This window comes from Adiantum capillus-veneris, chromosome 8 (genome assembly GCF_014529385.1).
Source record: "Adiantum capillus-veneris isolate H3 chromosome 8, ASM1452938v2, whole genome shotgun sequence".
Classification (NCBI taxonomy): domain Eukaryota; kingdom Viridiplantae; phylum Streptophyta; class Polypodiopsida; order Polypodiales; family Pteridaceae; genus Adiantum; species Adiantum capillus-veneris.
The window spans coordinates 95,083,608-95,092,828 of NC_140938.1; positions in this window are offsets into that span (position 1 = coordinate 95,083,608).

The following is a 9,221-nucleotide window of genomic DNA, read 5'->3' on the forward strand; positions in this document are numbered from 1 at the left end:
TGATAAAGCAACTCTAGCTAGCTATCAATAGTGACATCTCATATGGAAAAATGGAGGAGATGATATCCAAAACCTATCGAAAAACAATCCAATGAAAGTCCGTCCACATCTGTTTGTTTATCCTTATAAATTTTTTGAAGCATAAAGTAATTGTTGGTTGCTTTAAATTGCTATATTGTTTTATTAAACTAGCCATTCTTTGATGTTCATTGGTTAGCAAGAGACTTAGATGTGATATAAATTTTTACTCATAGCATGGCCCACCTATTTAAGGATCTATAGATAGAATTGGTAACCTTGGTATATGTGGTGTATAATTTATGAATATTTGTAAACCTATATATCACATAATGTTTTAATCATAATTTCTGAGATATTGTTGTCCAATTAGCCAAGACAATGCTTTTGTTATTATCAAAAGGCTGATGCATGAGTTTCTCTCTCTCTCTCTCTCTCATCCCTCAAAGTGAAAGGATATGTTCACATACTACATTGTTTTTTACAAAGGAAGACACATAGTTGCATAAAGTGCTGTCAAGAATTTTCTTACAATAATTTTAAGTAATTGGCCTTAAATAGTGAACCTAGCTCTTTGTTCACCTACGTGCTCGGTTAGGTAGTGGTCATATTTAATGCACCATGTGTGTGCATTGTAAGGGCTCTGTTAATGCCATAGATAGGCTCTCTAGTTTTATTATGTGTGTGTGTGTATATGTGTGTGTGTGTGTGTATATGTGTGTATATGTGTGTGTGTGTATATGTGTGTGTGTGTATATGTGTGTGTGTGTGTGTGTGTGTGTGTGTGTGTGTGTGTGAGAGAGAGAGAGAGAGAGAGAGAGAGAGAGAGAGGGGGAGGGAGGGAGGGAAGGAGGAAGAGAGAGGCAAGGTAGTGCAAACTTCTAGAAGTTGTGTAATGAGAGATAGAATTGTAAATTGGTGGGTGGTATTAAATTTACAAAATTTAAGGATAAAAGTGCTTGCAAGAAAATTGGAGCGGTCCCATCATCATCTTATCGCTCCAACACAATAATATAAAGTAGGAGATCCATGTCTTTGAGCATAAATTTTCATCCTAAGAGATCATTCTTTGAAAGTGATACCCCATCCTACATCATCATCTCCATATCCTTACTAATGCTATGATAATTAATGATGATCTGAGAATGACATTGAATCATGAAGGCATTAATCATAATATGGTGATGATTGAAGAGTTCAAACAATAAGATTGTAATGGAAATGGCCTAAGAGCTTTGGGAATGACGGAATCAATAGAATTAGAGTGAGCATTTTCATGAGACTACTTTGAGAACATAGATGGTGAACTTAGTTAGGGTAGCAACATAACCATAATGTTTAATTAACTTGGCATGAACAATACTTTTGCAAGAGCGAGAGAGAACTTGACAACAGTTGAGGACCAGATTTATGTGGAGCCGGTCCCCCCTCCAATAGGTTGTTGTATTATAGTGAAGGAGTACGAGCGGAAGTGCGACGCGAGAGAGAGTGCGAGAAGAAGAGCACGACGATATGGTGAACTCGCTCTACTGTAATGTGTTGAGCATAGTGAGTTCTTATTAGGTTTTTACAAAAGAATATGTGTACATACCTGGCGGCCCGCCCACTTACCTGGGCGACCACATTGGGCTTTATACCCCAACAACCTCCCACTTAAAGTCCAATGTGGTACTTTAAGTGTGAGAGAAGCTACTATACAAGCTAATATACAAGAGATGTAGAGAAGTGATGTACTACCCTACACCTAACTGCTTGCGAAAATGCGCAAAGCTCTCTGAGGGAAGTCCTTTTGTAAGTAGATCGCAGGATTTTCTGTGGTGTGAACTTTGACAAGCTGAAGTTGCTTATCCTCGAGCATTTCCCTGATGAAATGATACTTCACATCCACATGCTTTGTCTTTGAGTGATAAACTGGATTGCGAGCCAATTGTATAGCACTTTGACTATCACAATATAACACATGCATCTCTTCTTTGATTCCCAAATCTGTTACTAGTCGATTAAGCCAAATTGATTCTTTGCATGCCTCTGATGCTGCAACATATTCAGCCTCTGTAGTAGACTGAGTAACACAATCTTGTAATCTAGAACGCCATGATACTGCTCCACCAGCCAATGTAAAGACATACCCTGACGTAGACCTTCGGTTGTCTAAGTCACCTGCATAATCTGAGTCTGTAAAACCCTTTACACTTAGCTCCCGACTCCCATAGCATATACGCATACTCTTTGTAGCTTTCAGGTATCTCAATATTCCTTTCACTGCCTCCCAATGTTTCTTGCCTGGGTTTGACATGTATCGACTTACTACTCCCACTGCAAATGCAATGTCTGGGCGAGTAGCAATCATTGCATACATCAAACAACCCACTGCAGACGCATATGGAATCTTATCCATTTTAGCATGTTCTTCCTCAGACACAGGACAATCTTGTTTGCTAAGTTTCACATATGGTGGCAATGGAACACTCAATGCCTTTCCCTTCTCCATATTGAAACGTTGCAAAACCTTGTCAATATACTCTGTTTGAGATAACCAAATCAACTTCTTTGATCTGTCTCTCTCAATGCGCATACCAAGTATATGACTTGCCTCACCCATGTCTTTCATGTCAAACGATTTTGCCATCTTTGACTTCAAAGCTGAAATTTCTTCCAAGTGCTTGCCAGCGATCAACATGTCATCCACATACAAAATAAGGATCAGCCAACTGCCATCCTTAGCCTTCTTTGTATATAGACAGTGATCGAACTCACTACGTTTGTAGCCTTGAGAAAGCATAAACTTGTGGAATTTATGGTACCATGCCCTCGGTGATTGTTTTAAGCCATAAAGACTCTTTAACAACTGGCATACCCAATCTTCCTTGCCTTTCTCAACAAACCCTTCTGGCTGCTGCATGTAAATTTCCACATCTAAATCACCATGCAAGAACGCTGTCTTGACATCCATTTGGTGCAACACCAAATCTAATATGGCAACCAATGCAAGAAAGCATCTCAATGTAGTCATTTTGACCACCGGAGAGAAGACTTCATCAAAGTCAATGCCTTGTTCTTGCTTAAAGCCCTTGGCAACAAGCCTTGCTTTGTACTTTGGCTGACTATCATGAGCGGTGATCTTATACCTGTAAACCCATTTACAGGGTAGAGCCTTTTTGCCCCGTGGTAATTTAACTAGCTTCCATGTCTGGTTTTTATGCAGAGTTGTCATCTCTGACTGCATGGCCAATTGCCAATTCCCGGAGTACTTCATTTGCACTGCTTCCTTGTAACATGAAGGCTCATTGCAATCAGTCAACATGACATAGTTCATAGATGGAACAAACCTATCAGGAGGTCGCGTGACACGTCCAGATCTACGCACAATAGGTGGCTCAGGCTCAGCCACAACCTGTGGTTCCACTCTATCCTGTCCTTGCTCCTCTTGAGCCCTGACATTTTGTCTTGCACGTGCAGGTCCATCTTCTTGGAAGACAACTCTTCTAATCTCCTCAACCCTCTCTGGTTTAGAATGATATTTGGATTCATTAAAGTGAACATCATTGCTGCGGACAACCTTTCTGGATTCGGGATCCCAAAGTCTGTACCCCATCTCACCAGAATTACCATAGCCTAGAAAGATGCACTTTCTACTCTTTGGCTCAAGTTTGTTCCTAAATTCCTTTGGAACGTGAGTATATGCCTCATAGCCAAAGACTCTGAGATGCTTGTATGAGGGCATTTTGCCTGACCATACCATCTTTGGCACTGAATCCTTCTGCAAAACCTTGCTAGGAGATCTATTTACAAGATGAACAGCTGTTGATACAGCTTCAGCCCAAAACCCATTTGGCAGCTGTGCATTAGAAAACATACTTCTGACCTTTTCTTGTATGGTCCTATTCATCCTCTCAGCAACACCATTTTGAGGAGGATTGTAAGGAGCAGTAAGTTCACGTTTTATACCTTTTGACTCACAAAAGTCCCGAAAGGCCTTTGAAACATACTCTCCACCATTGTCAGTGCGTAAGCATTTAAGCTTCTTGCCACTCTGATTCTCCACAAGTGTCACAAACGTTTTGAAAACACTAAACGCTTCATCCTTGTGCTTGAGAAAGTAAACCCATACTTTCCTCGAGTAATCATCTATAAATTTCATAAAGTAAGAAGCTCCCCCTAGAGATAGGTTAGGCATAGGTCCACACAAATCACTATGAACAAGTGCCAACTGTGTATCTCTTCTAGTGCTTCTATGCTTATGTGGCTGCTGTGTTTGCTTACCATACAGACAATGTTCACAGAATTCAAAATCATTAAATGAAAAGCCAGGCAAATAACCAGAATGAGACAAGATTTCCATTCCCTTCTTGGACATATGTCCTAACCGGCTATGCCACAAAGAAACGTTCGGCTGCTCGATTACATTGATTACATTTTTTGAGACATTTGATACATAAATCATGTAAAGTCCTCCAGACTTTACTCCATGTGCTACTGTCATAGAACCCTTGGATATCTTTCACATGTTTTGTCCAAAAGTGGTGACGTAGCCAGCATCATCAAGTAAACCTGTGCTGATCAAGCTCTTTGTAATTGCGGGAACATGTCTCACATTCTTCAGCGTGAAAGAAGAGCCATTCTGAAACTTCAATTGAACATCTCCAACACCTAAGATCTCACATGTCTGCCCATTGCCTAGCCGAACATGATCTTTAGTGGTCACATAAGAGGTAAACCACTCCTTGTTTGGAGACACATGAAGTGATGCCCCTGAGTCTATAATCCAGTCACTCAGTGCATTTCCATCAGATGCTGTAAGAAGAGCTGAGTCCATTGTATTCTTCAAGAAGTAGATGTCTCCTGACACTAGACTGTCATCCTCTGCAACAGTGTTTGTCACATTTATTTCTTGAATCTTCACTGAGGACTTGTTCTTCTCACCATGGTCTTCAGCTTTCTCTTTGCCTTTTTCTGCTTTCCATTCTCTGCAGTCTCTTTTCATGTGACCCTTCTTGCCACAATGGTAGCATTCTATATCACTCTTGCCTTTAGCACTGCGGGACTTGCTATGAGACTGATTTCTCTTTCCACCTTTGTACTTTTCTTTGGTCCTTCCCCTGACAACTAAGGCTGTTCCTTTGCCTTTGTCCATTGTCTTTCTATTGGTTTCTTTAGTAAGCAGATTTCCTTCTACACCTGCTATGTTCAAACCATCTGGAGGTGCAGAATTACTCAAAGCTGTGCGAAAAGTGTCCCAACTTTCCGGCAATGTGATCAACAGGAACATAGATCTAACAGGTTCATCAAACTTGACACCTTGAGCTGACAACTGACTATAGATTGTGTTGAATTCATTCAGATGATTGGACATAGGTGTCCCTTCTTTCATCTTCAAGTCAACAAGCTTCTTAAGCCAGTATACATGTGAAGCTGCACTCTGCTTCTCATAAAGATCACTCAGCTTTAACCATGCTTGATAAGCCGACATCTCGTCTGCTACATTGAAGTAAACGCTTTCTGCCAAAGTCAGCATAATGGTAGAAAGTGCCAATTCATCCATTTCGTTCCATTCATCTTCGTCCATATCTTCTGGTTTTATCCCCTTGAGCTTTATAGGTTTTATCTGCTTCTTTTGTACCAACACGTGCCAAATCTTCTTCTTCCACAATGGGAAATTGGTTCCATCCAGCTTCTTGATATTGTAAAGAGCAGTGTCCTGTGATCCAGCCATAGCTACGCTTCACAGTGGTTTACTTTCCTGGGAAAAATTCGGCAGAGTTTCCCCTGTAAACTGACCTCTGAACCAATATCAACCTGTCAAATGAACCAAGAAAGCTTCAGATTCTGTAGAAATTTTGGCAGAGTCTCCTTTGTAAAATGGCTTTGGTGTACTAAAAACAGACCAAAAAACAGCTCAAAAAACACTGTCTCTCTGACACTGTAAGCTATGGGTAAACCTATCCTGCACCTGTACTGTCTCTGACTGTCCTGTCACTATCTTGTAAGCATAGACTGCGACAATGCCTCAACGGCAGTAAAGCAAAGATGCAATCCCAACTGTCTAACTCACAGTCAATACATCCTAGCTGCCTATCTAAGGGTGCTCGAGGGATCGCTCCAAGACCTGTATCACCGAAAGGATCTCAACATTCGAGAATCCCCCAGCTCAATAAAACCTCACTCGACCCTCAACAAAGGCTGCAGTAAATCTGACAGTACATAGACTTCCCACAAAGTCATACATCCACAAATTTCCCACTGTATGTTGTAATCGTTGCGGCAGTTGTTTGCTGCGTGACTCACAGCCAGCAAACCCTCAACAGACATACATCATCTCTGACAATACATCGCATGTGGAAGTACCTGCAATGTCAGGATGAAATCTGGAATATCAAGCAGCAAACACAAGCTACCTGATGAACTAGTGGATGTCGCCTACAGTCTGTGTGTAGATGCGTCCGTGTCATATGTGACACGCCTCCAAGAACTGTGAGCCGTCCTTCGATGTGTAGACAACCACAAATCAACACTCTGGGAGTGTCGATATCCTCAGCACCTGCAGTCGTAGGCCGAAAACCCCAAATTTGCAAAGTCGGATCTGCACCCGCCGAGACCACGTAGTCGAAAATGGCCTGCGCAGACCTTTGTCGAAGCTGAACGGTGGCCGAGATGACCTCAGAATGAAATTCTGAGAACACCGAGGCCTTCGGGCCCGCCCACAGGATTTGGGGCCGTGTCTTCGCCTGTCGAATTTCACTCCAATCTGAGTTGATGACTCTAGCCTCCTGCAGTGCTGCCCCGAGCCTCGATCTGAGCTCTGATACCAGTTGAAGGAGTACGAGCGGAAGTGCGACGCGAGAGAGAGTGCGAGAAGAGGAGCACGACGATATGGTGAACTCGCTCTATTGTAATGTGTTGAGCATAGTGAGTTCTTATTAGGTTTTTACAAAAGAATATGTGTACATACCTGGCGGCCCGCCCACTTACCTGGGCGACCACATTGGGCTTTATACCCCAACATATAGATTCTCCCATCAAGAGAGACTTGGTACAATACTCTGTTTGTGTTTCTTGTGACGTAGGTGATGCAATGAATATGGAAAGATTCATGCATCACCAACATAACATAAACTTTGTAAAAGCATTAACCATTCTCGGCCTCAGCCCCAAGGCCTCAAACACCTTCAAAGGTGGAGAGAGCTAGCGGGGAATGAGGGTAGGGAAGAGGAAGAAGAAGTAACATACGAGAGGGATAGTTCCTCACTTATCATCACTCTTCTTGCTTAGCATAGCATAATAGTCCCGAGGCGTCCAATAGGAAATATGTAAGCATGTGCGAACAAAATAAGGGATTTATAATTAGGAAAATTTATAGAAAAATGTACTTACATAAATGGTATTTTAATGAGAATGTGAAATTTTTCATACATGAGGGCTAGTTTTTAATAAAAAATGCATACATAAGGGTACATATAATACTTGAAAATATAAAGGTAAGGGATTATTTAAATAACTCTTGTTTGCACGTGCTATATGCAATTTTTACATAGTGGACTCCCCAGGATAATAGCATAGTAATGAGGATGGAGAAGATGGCAAGCTTTAGCATTGAAGCATGGCTCTCGGTTGGATTTTCATTCCATAGCCAAGAGTGTTGGTGTAGGCTCCCAACTTCTCAACAAGTTTGGAGGAGGAGATGGAGCTCTTGCACTTTGCACCTCACACAATGAGTGCATGTGTGTGTGTGTGTGCGTGCGTGCGTGTGTGTGTGTGTGTGTGAGAGAGAGAGAGAGAGAGAGAGAGAGAGAGAGAGAGAGAGAGAGAGAGAGAGAGTATATCTTGCAAGCAAGCCCCCTCCTTGCTTGGGTCGACCCCCTCTTCTAGCTCATGGTGAAAGCTCATTGGCCTTCCCAAGCCTAGCCAATCACAAGCTTGATCACTACTTAGCAATAGAGGTAGTCCTTGGACTAGTGTCCTCCTTTCCTCTTAGAGAGAGAGGGCTTGATAAATGCTTAAACAATTAATCCAATTAACTAATTTATCATTGGACCTCTCTAAGGGTCAATCAATAGGCTTTAGAACACCTTGAGGGCAACCTAGCTAGGGGCTTGACATGTGTCCATTATGTCTCAAGGGGTACCCCTTGGGTGAGGGAAAGATCATTCGTGCATATCCCCTCCTTGTAGGGCTTGCCCCCTTCTTTGTAGGCATAGGATTTGACTTTCTACCCCTAAGCACCTTGGTCCCCTAGTTGCTTAATCACCTTAGTCATCATGTATACAAATAGCAAGATCATGGCCTCTCTATCTACCATCCCCCTAGCCTCAAGGGCTCGCCCCCTCCTCATAGGGATTGATTTGAATTTTCAAGCTCATGCCTAGTTTAAGCATGCACCTTAGTTATCGATCATCTCATGCACTTTGATTGTCAAGCACCTCAAGCATAGGCCTAGCTTAACCTAAGGTCTAAGGACTTTTACACAAACCTTTGGAGGTCTTTTTAATGAAGCTATACCTAAGGTCTTTTAAGCCCCATTAACTGACATTGCTCTTTTATAGACCACCTTCCATTTGGACACATTACCTTTGGTCCCGTGTTGAGATAGATCCATAAGCACATGTCTATATTCTAACCCTTGTTCCCGTTTATTCACCCACATTAAATGATCATTTTAATATGAAAAAATCAATTGGGTTGGTTAGATATTAGATTTTATGACATTACCTCTCTCTTGAAATCATAGTCGTCCTCGACTATGAGGTAGAAAAGATAAAGCCTTAGTCATTAGTCAATGTTTCTCAGTGGGTAGAGGATCCCTTTTTACCCTATGAAACAATTCCTCAACAATTCCAAGATGATGATTAATCCATTTGGGCCTTGGGAGACTTAGTTGTCGCAAGCATGTCTGCTCTTGAGTTTATTTCATTCTCCCAAAGTAGAGTGAAAAATTCCACTTGGTGTTTGAGAGACGTCGTCATCACAAACATGATTCTAAGCATGCATACTACTTATATTTGTGCACAATAAAAAGAGAATTGGTCTTATAAGACAAAAATATTGATCATTTAAAAGAAACATTTACGTGTGCTTACTCTAATGTAGCATTGTAAGCATCGACAAGGTTCATAATATCCTTAAGTTGCATTCCTTGCATCCATCTAGCATCTTCAAAAGGATAATTTTTGAACTTAAAAAGATACCGTCGGATAATCTTACCATGT